This window comes from Narcine bancroftii, chromosome 1 (genome assembly GCF_036971445.1).
Source record: "Narcine bancroftii isolate sNarBan1 chromosome 1, sNarBan1.hap1, whole genome shotgun sequence".
Taxonomy (NCBI): domain Eukaryota; kingdom Metazoa; phylum Chordata; class Chondrichthyes; order Torpediniformes; family Narcinidae; genus Narcine; species Narcine bancroftii.
The window spans coordinates 2,490,372-2,502,418 of record NC_091469.1 but is presented as its reverse complement, the minus strand read 5'-3'; the positions used below and the strand labels follow the sequence as shown (position 1 = coordinate 2,502,418).

General features: G+C 45.5%; 1 protein-coding gene across 10 annotated transcripts in view; it reads left to right on the top strand.

The window, feature by feature from the left end:
• The first annotated feature begins 2,783 nt into the window (after positions 1-2,783).
• The window catches only part of prrc2b (proline-rich coiled-coil 2B), a 95,585-nt gene continuing 86,321 nt past the window's right edge, over positions 2,784-12,047 (top strand). For 8 of the 10 annotated variants that reach the window (XR_011351671.1, XR_011351667.1, XR_011351669.1 and 5 more), the window contains exon 1: positions 2,784-2,966. The gene's annotated coding sequence lies outside the window, so the exon portion shown is untranslated. Of the gene's footprint in view, positions 2,967-3,110; positions 3,132-3,385; positions 3,580-12,047 lie in introns of those variants that run through there. The other 2 variants (XM_069918446.1, XM_069918437.1) reach the window with 2 other exon arrangements.

Sequence of the window (12,047 nt, the reverse complement as noted above, 5' to 3'; positions counted from 1 at the left end):
GGCTTAAGGGAGGAGGCAGTTGAGACCCTCAGTAGGGCTTGAAGATGCTCATCAGTAAGTCTGGACCTGTACTTGGACTTATTGAAGTTCAAGGTAGAGAAGAGCTTTTCGCACAAGTATGTGCTCCCAAAAAGACACATGGTCCGCTTGAACATTCGGGAAAGCTCAGGGAAGCTGGGGGGCAATTCTCTCAAAAATTGCCCAAGCTTGTCTGCTTTTCCACTCACCTCCCTGAACTTGGTTTTGAGTTCAGAGTTGCACTGCAGGTCAATGAGCTCCATTTGAAGCACAGGAGGGGCATCTTGCACATCAAAGGAGAAGGGGTCCGCAAAAATTTGAAATGTGGCTCTGTTTCAGTGTTTAGCCGATGCGTCTTTTCCGCTTCTTTTTCTGTCCCGCTGAGCAACAACTTCCGGGTTCAGACTGGACGCCGAAGCGCGTGAAGCGGGAGCGGCCGCAGAAATTGTGCATGTGCCGCGTGCATATAATGACAAATAGAAAATGCACACAAATATGCTCATATTCGCAATAAGCCCAGCCGATGTCCCGCCCCCGAGAGCAATATACCCCACCGTGATTGGTAGGTTCGTTCAGCTCTGCACACAACACTGAAAAGTGCCAATCATATCAAACTCACGTGCGCACTAACATTAAACTTTCATATTAAGGCGGGGCCACAAACTATCGACCCGAGGGCCGCAGTTGGCCCGCGGGCCGCAAGCTTGAGACCCCTGCTCTTGATAGAGCTCCTGTAGAAGGTTGAGGTGATGGTGGCCGGTAGCCTTGCCCGCTTCAGTGTTCTCAAGAAGTGCAGTCTCTGTTGCACCTTCCTAACAAGTGAGGAAATGTTGAGTGTCCACGATAGGTCACTAGTTAAGTGAATTCCAAGGAACTTGGTGCTCTCCACTCTCTCTACTACAGTTATTGATGTGTAGTGGAGGGTGATCATTCTTCGTCCTCCTGAAGTCCACAATCATCTCCTTCATCTGGTCCACATTAAGACTCAGGTTGTTATTCTTGCACCAGTTCATGACATTTTCCACCTTTTTTCCCCTATGGAGAAGACAATGAACTTGAAACGAAGACTTGGAATCGTTATGTTACTGGGTTCTCCCTCCCCTCCATGGATGTGATCCGTCAGAATCATTGTCAGAAGACAGGTTGCAAAAATCATTGAGGACTCTTTCCATCTTGCACACGGCATCTTCCAGCTACTCAAGTCGGGAAGGAGATAAAGGAGTAACAGAGCCAGCGCCACCAGGCTGAGAAATAGTTTCTTCCCACAGGCAGTGAGAATGCTCGATGACTGAATGAACTGCTCACATTAACCTTCCAAAGCTCTACTATTTATTAACAATATTTATTTATTTTTATATAATGATATTCATATTGCATATATTTCTCTGTATGTATGTATGTTTGCACTGAGGACCAGAGAATTCTGTTTCCTCGGGTTTTACTTGTACAATCAGATGATAAAAACTCGTTTTCTGAGTGGCAGGCGGTGACCAGTGGGGTGCCACAGGGATCTGTACTGGGACCCCAGTTGTTCACAATTTACATTAATGATCTGGATGAGGGGATTGGATGTAATATCTCCAAATTTGCAGATGACACTAAGCTAGGAGGGGTTGTGTGCATGGAAGAGGGGGTCAGGAAGCTCCAGTATGATTTGGATAAATTGAGGGACTGGGCAGATACATGGCAAATGCACTACAATGTGGATAAATGTGAGGTTATCCACTTTGGTAATACAAACCGGAGGACAGATTACTATTTGAATGGCAATAGATTAAGAGATGGGGAAGTGCAGAGAGACCTAGGGGTACTTGTACACCAGTCTCTGAAGGCGAGCATGCAGGTACAGCAGGCGGTTAAAAAGGCAAATGGTATGTTGGCCTTCATATCAAGAGGGTTTGAGTATAGGAACAAGGATACCTTACTGCAGCTGTACAGGGCCTTGGTGAGACCCCACCTGGAGTATTGTGTGCAGTTTTGGTCACCTTATCTAAGGAAGGATGTTCTTGCAATGGAGGGAGTGCAGAGGCGATTCACCAGGCTGATACCTGGAATGGCAGGAATGACTTATGAGGAAAGATTGCGCAAATTGGGATTGTATTCGCTGGAGTTTAGAAGATTGAGAGGGGATCTCATAGAGACCTATAAAATTCCGGCAGGACTGGACAGAATGGATGCGGAAGGGATGTTTCCAATGGTGGGGGAGTCTAGAACCCGGGGCCATGGTTTGAGGATAACAGTCAAACCATTTAGGACTGAGATGAGGAGGAATTTCTTTACCCAGAGGGTGGTGAATCTGTGGAATTCATTGCCACAGAGGACAGTAGAGGCAGGTTCATTAGATATATTTCTTCAGTATAAGGGTATTAAAGGTTACGGAGAGAAGGCGGGGACAGGGTACTGAACTTTAAGATCAGCCATGATCTCGTTGAATGGCGGAGCAGGCTCGAATGACCTACTCCTGCTCCTATCTTCTATGTTTCTATTAGATTCAACGTGGATAAATGCTCTTGGGTGCAACGTTCTGTACAACCAGCAGGTGCCGCCATAGTGATGTTTACTTGACTGCATAGCTCCAGATACTGCCACGACGTTGATTCGTTCAGTGCAGTTCCCCGCGCTGCCGTCAGATGCCGCCCGGCGTCGTCCTCCGAGTGCAGTCCCCCTTGAACGCAGTTCTTCCAGCAATCCACCAGGCGTCGCCCCCAACCCCGTTCCCCCTAGATGCAGTTCCCCGAGTGTGCCGCCAGGTGCCGCCCCGACCCGGAGGCTCACTCTCTGGGCCCGGTTTACGAGGCCGGAGTCCGTTTCTTTTCAATCCTTTAGTTTAGGCCCTGGATTCTTCTCCATCTGCCTTCATCGGGCTCCCGCTCGGCACCGATTCCCGTGTGCTGTTGTGGGCGAGGTTGAGGAAGCACTGGCTGCGGGCCGAGATCGGTATTTCGGAGGTAAAGTGCCTTCTCTAGGTTCAGATCTCGAGGTTTTCTGCCGCTTTGTTCCCGGTGGCATCCGGTCGCCATTTTCTCCTCAATTCCCCGTCAGACGAAGCAGCGAGGATGGGGGAAAACCCAGAGGCGGAGCGGCGGCGAGGCTGCTTTGTTTCTCGGCCTCCGGTGTGTGGACCACCCCCGGGCGCGCAGGGCTGGTGTGAGCCGGGATGATCCGGCTGGCGGGGGTGGGGGGGTGGAGGAGGAGCAGCGTCGCGAACCCCGGGACCTCGTTTTGCGGTTCGGAGCTCGAGGGACGGTGACCTTTCACCCGAGGGGAGGGGGGGGGGTGGTTCGCCATCACCTGGGAGACGGGTTTCGCGCCCCTTCCGCTCCAAGCTCGTCGGGTCTGGCCGCCTGGAAGGGAGCGGTAACCATGGAGTGTAGAGTGAGGCCAGTGTGTTGTTTACACCGGGAACCTCTGGTTTCATAGGTTACCTTCACTGGGATGTGGGGGTTTATCCTCCTTACAGCAAACCAGGCTGGCCTCCTTTGGATTTACCATCGATCCGGGGAGAAGGTACCGACTGCACATTTTGGCAGGAGGCAATTTACTCACAACCCAGAATGCGTGGTGGGTCCATCTTTCATTTAACCATGACTTGAGGAATGGATTGCAAGAAACAACTCCAGTCAGTGTTAAGGCATTATTTCCCGGTGGGAGGCATCTGATTTATGCTCACTTGCAGAAATGCAATGTCCCTTGACCTTTGATGGGGTCATCCAGATGTACCCTGTGCTGGGCTGGCCTGAGATATTGGTATATGTACCCAGAAGCAGGAAAATCTGGTGGTGGGGCAATGCCCCATACACTAGGCCCACCATCGAGCGGGGTTGGTTGGTATGGTATACCATTAACCTGTAATGTGGTAACCTTGGTTAGAGGTCTTTGAAACACTTTGGACTAGAAGTGGAATGTATCTGAATTACTCTTCTGCCCATGGTGAGAATAGGGTGTCCAGGGACTGACATGGAGTACTTGAGAGTTGGCTGAGTATTTCCATTTTCCTCCACCCATGAGTATGCACCTCTGATCAAAGACCTGCTTCTGGCTTGGAGGGCATCTTCTGTAGTAATGACTTGAGATGGTCTTTGGTTGGAGATGGGATGGTCATCTGGTTTACAGTTAACTGAGTAGCATGTTTAGTTTACCTTTATTCTGCGATGACAAGGGAGACAACTGTTGCCCTAGTTGTTGGGAATTCAGCTTGCATATACAGTGGAAGGTGTCAATTTTACCTTAAACTTGGGGTGGTTGTCCGATTATCCTCGAACCTGAGGTCAAAACATATTTATGCTTGAACAGGGGAATCTGAAAGATACTTGGCATATACAAGCTCTGTTGCTCCCCCAGATCAAGGAGGATGGTGGACTTAGTGTAGTGTGCCCCTAGAAAAATGGGGGTACCAACACTTAACTCACCCTGATTTGCCCTTAATCTGATGCCGCATCCTTTGGTTCAACCTTGACTGAAGGAACATTATTTATTCACAACATGGAAGGAGTGGGGCATCTAGTTTGTTGTGTTCACCCTCTTTCTGAGTTGGGAGGTATCTTGTTTGTCTGTAATCATGGATTGGTGGTGGAGGGAGGGCTCTGGTTTGCCTCCTCTGTGAGATAATGTCTGAGGCAATCTTGTTTATTTTTGGCTCTGAAGGGAATGTCTTTATTTTTACCCAAGGAGCGGTGTGCTAAGTTTCCCTTTGCTCAAGAAAGCTAGCCTAATTTACTCTTAACCTGACACTGGGTGTGTTTGCTTTATTTTTGATGGCTGTTAGGGGAATATGGATGGATGGTACCCTCATCCTTTTGTGGGTGATGGTTGCCATTTTCTTCGAGAGGGATGCAAGATTTGTGAATTAAAAAAAAATGTTTTGTGTTGCCTTCCAGCAGTGTCTTATCTCATTCTCTTGATTATCTCATTATCTTGATTGGAATGGGAATAATATTTAGAAAGCAGAAATCAGTAGTTAACCCGATGTCTGTATTGGGAAATTGCTGGAATCAATTATTAAGGTACAGTTATAGCAGGGGATTAGAAGGTCATGATACTACTCAGTAAAACCAATTTCATTTTATTTAAAGTAAACTATGGTTGACAAATGTATTCCATTTCTTTGAGGGTGTATTTTGATGATGATCTTTGCATCAGCCTTGGCCATAGGAGTGGTACCAGAGGCAGATCATATAGCATCCATAAAAAGCAAAAGGCAGTCAATGTTTTGGGTCTGAGCCCTTTTTCAAAGTGGAAAATCAACAGACGCCCAAATAAAAAGGTGGGGATGGGGAAGGGAGGAACACAGACCACAGGTAAAAGATAAGAGGTGGCACCAGAGGATTGTGGATATTGTTCCCTTATTCAAGAATGGTTATAGTGACAGTCTTGAAAATTATAGACCAGTGGGTCTGGCATTGATGATGGGCAAACAATTCAGATTCAGGTTTATTGTCAGAGTACATACATGACATCTTTTCTCTGCAGGTGAAGCAGAATTACTACTTAATGGTAAACATAGAAAATAGGAGGAGGAGTAGGCCATTTGGCCCCTCAAGCCTACACCGCCATTCATTACGATCATGGCTGATCAGAACCCGGTTCCTGCTTTCTCCCCACACCCCCTAATCCCCTTCGCCACAAGGGCCAAATCTAACCTACACTTAAATATTGACAGGGAACCGGCCTCAACTACTTCCTGTGGCAAAGAATTCCACACATTTACCACCCTCTGAGAGAAGAAATTTTTCCTCATCTCAGTCCTAAAAAACTTACTATGGCCCCTGGTTCTGGTTTTTCCTAGCATTGGAAACAACCTTCCTGCATCTAGTCTGTCTAAACCCTTAAGAATTTTATATGTTTCTATAAGATTCCCCCCCCCCCCCCCCAATCTTCTAAATTCCAGAGAATACAAGCCTAGTCTATCCAACCTTTCTTCATATGTGAGTCTCTCCAATCCCCAGTATCAGTCTAGTGCAAGAAAAAACTGTACGCAGCATATACATGTGAACAAATAAAGATCTGTAAATAGATAATAAGTGTAAATGAACTGAATTAAAAAAACAATAGAGTGTACAAGTAAGAGTCGTTAAATGAGTCCCTGATTGAGTCTGATGGTGGAGGGGTAGCAGCTATTCCTGATACCTCTTTCCTTTTGACAGCAGCGAGAACAGAGCGTGTGCTAGCTGGTGTGGATACTTGAGATTGCTGCTGCTCTCTGACGGCAGCGTTTCCTGTAGATGTTTGGGGATAGAATATATAGCTTTTGGAGAAGCACAGTCTTATTAGGGATAGTCAGTGTAGCTTTGTGAGGGCAAGGTCATGTAGCATGGGCCTAATTGAGTTTTTCCTTTAGGTGACAAAGCACATTGAAGGTAGAGCACTGGATGTGATGTATATGGATTTTAGTAAGGCATTTGACAAGGTACCCCATGGCAGGCTCATTCAGCAAGTCATGAGGCATGGGATCCATGGAAACTTCACTCTGTGGATTTGTAATTGGCTTGCTCATGGGGTAGATAAAGGATGGTAGTAGATGGAATGTATTCTGCCTGGAGGTCAGAGACTAGTAGTGTTCTGCAGGGATCTCTTCTGGGACTCCTGTTTTTTGTGATTTTTATAAGTGACATAGATATGGATGAGGAAGTGGAGGAGTGGGTTAATAAGCTTGTAGGTGACACCAAGTTGGAAATGCCGTGGATAGTGAAGAAGTTTGTCATAGTGTTACTTAAATAGGGCTTAAAGAATTATCTCGGATCCTACCATGCATCACACAGGATCCTTGACCTTTTGCCATCTGGAAGGCGGGAAAGGAGCATCAAAATCTGAACTCCCAGGCTGGGAAATGGCTTCTTCGCTCAGGCTGCGAGATTGAAGTATGCCACGTTTTTGTTGACATTTCAGAAGGACACGGAATAAATTATTATCTTATGAGGAGAGGTGAATTATACACATTGGAATTTAGGAGAATGCGATGCATTCATATCATTGTACCAAGCAAGATTCTGAAGGTGCTTGATATGTTAAATGCTGAGAAAAATTTTCCCTCACAGCAGAACCTAGAACAAGAAGGCATTGTTTCAGAATGAGGGCTGACAATTTAAGACTAATGTTCTTTTTAAAGATTTATGATCTTTAGAATTCTCAGAGATCTCCAAGTTAGAATTAAATGTAGGTATTTGGAACAGTGATCTTGCTCTGGATCATAAACTATCCCCAAAGTGGCTGAAGCACAAAATGGGTTCTGGCATGGAGATGAGACTTGATGGGTGCTTATAATGCTTCTTATTTCTTCAAGATAATCTTTGCACTCAAACCAGTGTTGTGTTGGTCACAAGTCACCACTTACTTCTGAGGAGAATAGGCCCTTTCAAACTGCCGTGTAAAATGGCATTAACTGGGCAATTACATGGCAGTTAGAAAGGGTCTTACCTAGTCAACCCCGTCGAAATCCAACCGAGTCCCTAATCTACCTCTGAGGTAGTCAGGGATTATTAAAACGAAAATGACCGACCTGCTTATTTCAGTGATGTCGGCGTTTGCGTGTGTGCGTGACCGGGCAGCTAGCATCCAAACATCCGGCGGTACTTCCAGTGAGTGTGGGACGTGTCATTGTGGGGGTGTGATTCCCCCTTATATCGCCAGATTGGTGATTTAATGGGTAGATAACCCTGCAATTTAAAAGGTGTTTCCAGCACCTTTGCTCCAGTAATCACACCCAGGTCCCAGGAAGGCTACCTGGGTGCCGCAGTTTAAAAGAGGCTAGTGAGTTGAAGCTCCAGGGAGTTGAGCACAAACTCAAGTGCTCAGTTGCCTTCTAACAAAGAGCCTTCAACCTGAAACATTAGCTCTATTTCTCTTCTGACAGATGTGATCTGACTTAAGTATTTCTGGCTTTGTCTGTTTTTTTTTAGATTTTCAGTACATATAGTTTTTTGATTTTCAAGTGTGGTATTGTCAGGGCTGATGTCTTTTAGATGTAGAACTAAGAACTTGTATCTGTTCTGTTAAATATGTAGTTAAGAGCCCAAAGATAACAGTTTCCTCTAAAAAAATGGAACAGCAGGAATATTGTGCCTTTGGGCATTCAGTGAGGAGAAGCTGTCCTCACTGGGACTCAACACCCCTCTCTGTAATTAGATCTTGGACTTCCTATCAGAAAGACTGGGCCAATAGCAGAATATCAAGCACTGTCATACTGAGCACTGGTGCACCTAGGGCTGTGTGCTCAGCCCATTCCTGTTCATGCTATTGACCCACGACCGCATCGCCAGATCCAGCTCCAACAGTGTCATCAAGTTTGCAGATGTCACAGCGTTTGCAGCTGTCACAACAGTTGTTGGCCTCAAGTAATCATGTCGCATTTAGAGAAGAGATGGAAGATCTAGTGAAATGGTGCGAGAGTAACAGGATGAGTCTCAACTTGGACAAGACGAAGAAGGACCAGGAACAACCACCCTCCGCTACACATCAATAACTCTGTAGTAGGGAGAGTGGAGAGCACCAAGTTCCTTGGAGTTCACTTAACTAGTGACCTTTTGTGGACCCTCAACATCTCCTAACAGCGACTGCACTTCCTGTAGACTGAAGCAGGCAAGGCTACTGGCCACCATTACGTCAACCTTCTATAGGAGCTCTATCGAGGGTGTCCTGGCCAGTTGCAACACAGGGTGGTACAGTTGCTGCAGAAAAATGGGTCGGAGATCAATCCACAGGACCATAAAAGTGGCAGAGAGGATCGCTGGAGTCTCCCTCTCTCCCCGCCTCCCCCCCCCCCAAAAAAAACATGATCTACCAGAAAGAGGGCACGCAAAATCATTGAGGACTCTTCCACCCTGCACACAGTATCTTTCAGCTGCTCCCATCAAAAAAGAGATACAGGAGTATCAGAGCCAGCACCATCAGCCAGAGGAACAACTTCTTCCAAAGGGCAGTGAGAATGATGAACGACCAAAGGCACTGGACTGCTCACACTAACCATCCGAGACTCTCACGTGTACAAAAAAATACAGTATTTCTCTGATTATCTGAAATGGTCAGGACTGGATCTATTTCAGATGACTGAATTTTTCGGATAAATTGTCATTTTTTTAAAAAGCAGCCCAGTAGTTACAACAAAGAATGTTTTTAATTATCCATCATTTGCAATGGTAGTCAAATGTCTGGGGCTGATCTAATGAAAACAGATTTAGGGACTGCTCTCTTGAGAGTTGAGGGAAAATCTTGAAGTGCACATCATGAATGGTTAACCAGAAAATATAAATGTCATTTTGTATTTGGTTAGTTTGTCCTTTGTTTTCAACACTTAATCAGCAATCAGAATAATTGTTTAGATCTTGTTGACTTGGTTCATTCACACAAAAAAAATTTGATGTATTACTCCACAATTACTTAGCATTCACAGAACTGGCTTGAAACATTCAGGGTTGCAGCTTTATGGTATGTCCAGTAACCCAGTGAAGAGGCCTTGTCTCTTAACAGAAAGTTGTTTTATAACAGATTTAAATGTCTATTATAATTTGTGAAGGCAATTGCATGAAGCACTGCAAAATCCAGTGATTTGGTTTCTATATTATTTCTTTAATTCTGTTTATGCAGAATTGTGTACTGTTGCATGTATATCATGGTTTTTTTTTCAGACTGCTGATTTTTATTACAAATAAGTAAAATAAAGGACCCCCCCCCCCCCTCGTGAACCTCCCTCCTGACCCATCCACAGCACCCCTCCCACTCCAGGCCTTCACACCCCAGTCCTGGTCCTCAAAACGTCTCCCCCAACACCACACACACCCACATCATGGTTGATGGGAACATGGTATTTTAAATTCCAATCTTGTTTCTTATGTTAATGTCTGGTTTGATCCCTGTTGATCCAATGTTGATGAACATGGAACTCGTTGCTTCTCCTTCTCAGGAACCTTTATTGAGTTACCCCTTAAAATATACAGATTCCTTGATTTCTTTGCAGCATACTGTACAAAGACATCAGCTTGTTTGCAGACTTTTGCTGGGTCATAGCATGGTTGTTATGGCAGCAATAGGATAAACTAAAAAAATAATTCCAAAGTTTGGGGGATAGTTCTCTCCATTCTAGCCTCGAATAATCTGTATTGCTGTCTATATAAAATTAAATGCTGAGGAATTGAATTTGTGTCTCTGAAGTGCTTTGCTGCCATCATTTTGCTTCTCAGAGATGAGCATTGAAGAGATAACTGGCACAGCACAGGTCTTGATTGTACACTTCACTGCTTAGTACTTTTAACTTTTGGAACTGTATCAAAACTGTTTGGTTCACTAAAATCCTTGAATATTCCTCAATGATGGCTACTGTTCTGGAAAAATAGTTAAAGTAAGCCATTTTAAACGGTCTGATCTGGAACACGGGGATTAGAATTCAGGAAGTTTGAAGCCATCTGAATTTGCGCTAATCCTCTTGAGTAGCTCCAGACAGTTTCAGAGTTGTTAGTGGTGGAATCTCAAGATGTGTAAATATTGTAAATCTTCTTTGGCTTGGCTTCGCGGATGAAGATTTATGGAAGGGTATGTCCATGTCTGCTGCAGGCTCGTTGGTGACTGACAAGTCCAATACGGGACAGGCAGGCACGGTTGCAGGGGTTGCAAGGGAAAATTGGTTGGTTGGGGTTGGGTGTTGGGTTTTTCCTCCTTTGTCTTTTGTCAGTGAGGTGCACTCTGCGGTCTTCTTCAGAGGAGGTTGCTGCCCGCCGAACTGTGAGGCGCCAAGATGCACGGTTGGAGGCGAGATCAGCCCACTGGCGGTGGTCAATGGGGCAGGCACCAAGAGATTTCTTTAAACAGTCCTTAGACCTCTTCTTTGGTGCATTTCTGTCTCAGTGGCCAGTGGAGAGCTCGCCATATAACACAATCTTGGGAAGGCGATGATTCTCCATTCTGGAGACGTGACCCACCCAGCGCAGTTGGGTCTTCAGCAGCGTGGATTTGATTCTTGCAGACTCTGCCAGCTCGAGTACTTTGATGTTGGTGATGAAATCACTCCAATGAATGTTGAGGATGGAGCGGAGACAGCGCTGATGGAAACGTTCTAAGAGCCGTAGGTGATGCCAGTAGAGGACCCATGGTTGGGAGCCGAACAGGAGCGTGGGTATGACAATGGTTCTCTACACACTGATCTTTGTGTGTTTCTTCAGGTGGTTGTTTTTCCAGACTCTTTTGTGTAGTCTTCCAAAGGCGCTATTTGCCTTTGTGAGTCTATTGTCTATCTCATTGTCGATCCTTGCATCAGATGAAATGGTGCAGCCGAGGTAGGTAAACTGGTGGACCGTTTTGAGTTCTGTGTGTCCGATGGAGATGTGGGGGGGCTGGTAGTCATGATGGGGAGCTGGCTGATGGAGGACCTCAGTTTTCTTCAGGCTGACTTCCAGGCCAAACATTTTGGCAGTTTCCGCAAAACAGGATGTCGTGCACTGGAGAGCTGGCTCTGAATGGGCAACTAAAGCGGCATCGTCTGCAAAGAGTAGTTCACGAACAAGTTGCTCTTGTGTCTTGGTGTGAGCTTGCAGGTGCCTCAGATTGAAGAGACTGCCATCCGTGGGGTACCGGATGTAAACAGCGTCTTCATTGTTGAGGTCTTTCATGGCTTGTTTCAGCATCATGCTGAAGAAGATAGTAAAGAGGGTTGGTGCGAGGACGCAGCCTTGCTTCACGCCGTTGTCAATGGAGAATATTGTAAATAATGTGGGAATATTTGTAAAGAGTGACATTATTCAAATTATTCCTGTTGCTTTCCCTAACCTATTATAATTTTTACATAGAAATAAAGGAAAAATTTTTTTTTTTTAATTTCATACTTAATTTTGGAGTGGTCATTTACACAGCACTTTTCCACTGCCGTCCTGTGTTGGAGAGTGAACGTCATATTCATTAGCCCAGTTTCTTAAGGAATGGCTGAGGTCAATTTACGTTGCAGCCACTCCGTAAAAATGTGTCGGGGTCGTGGTTGAAAAATTACGGGATGGAATTTTGCAAATAAATTCTGCCAGGACATTTTTACACTGCCAGCGGAGCAGAAA